We start from the raw sequence: 200 nt of genomic DNA on the forward strand, positions 1-200 counted from the left end.
GGCACTAGAATGCAATTGCGTCTGTACCGAGTGTTTATCGCAAATGGTTTGCATGAAAGCGGGAAAGAAATGCATGAGTTTGGATCTCATTAATGTTTCATTGTCGTATGACCTGTATCTACTGTTTCCTTCTTTCGTGGAAATGGTTTGAAGGGTGATATGTGAACCTGGCGTAGAGCCCTTCTCTCCACTATATTTTT

This window comes from Priapulus caudatus, unplaced genomic scaffold (assembly GCF_000485595.1).
Source record: "Priapulus caudatus unplaced genomic scaffold, Priapulus_caudatus-5.0.1 Scaffold2880, whole genome shotgun sequence".
Lineage (NCBI taxonomy): Eukaryota > Metazoa > Priapulida > Priapulimorpha > Priapulimorphida > Priapulidae > Priapulus > Priapulus caudatus.